Raw genomic sequence first — 702 nt, forward strand, 5'->3', positions numbered from 1 at the left:
GAAGTGAGCACAACACAGAGGTCTGCACGCGAGCTCCTTGTCTAAGCTCCCATTGCAGTCACTGGAGATGGAGGGTGGGAGTCAGTTGCTCACACACAACCACCTGGTGACAGTTGAAGAGACGGAGGTGGTCCAAGGCATGTGCCAGTGTCTGCTTGCTCTGCTGGAGCAACTGGGAGACCTGCATCCTTCTGGAGCATGAGCTGGGAGCCAGGTGGGGAATTTCCTTGGTCATCTCAAATGACACTAGATGTCTAATACTACTAGAGCCCCACTCACTATGAAGCTGAGACATGAAGATTCCAATGTTACAAACAGCTATTGTAATTCAGTGCAGACTCTTGATTTAATGGCATTAAAAATAGAAACTGCTGCTGGCCTATCTGGGACTCAGGCAGAAGTGACCTCACAATCTACACTGAAGCCGTAAACGCGATTCTGGCCTATCAGCAGCAGAGACAGAGGTGACTTTACCTGAAACTACAGCAACCAAGAGCCTGCTGATGACACATAATTTATAGAGAAGGAAGTGACCTCACAATCAGCATCAGAGCCATGTCCCCACTTTTGGCCTATCAGGTACTCAGGCAGCAGTGACCTCACAATGAACATACCAGCCATGTGCCTGTTTCTGGCCTATCACCACCAGAGACTGGGGTGACATTACAAGGACCTACATGAACCAAGAGCCTCCTGTTGGCC

This window comes from Apteryx rowi, unplaced genomic scaffold (assembly GCF_003343035.1).
Source record: "Apteryx rowi isolate R43461 unplaced genomic scaffold, aptRow1 scaffold_1627, whole genome shotgun sequence".
NCBI lineage: Eukaryota > Metazoa > Chordata > Aves > Apterygiformes > Apterygidae > Apteryx > Apteryx rowi.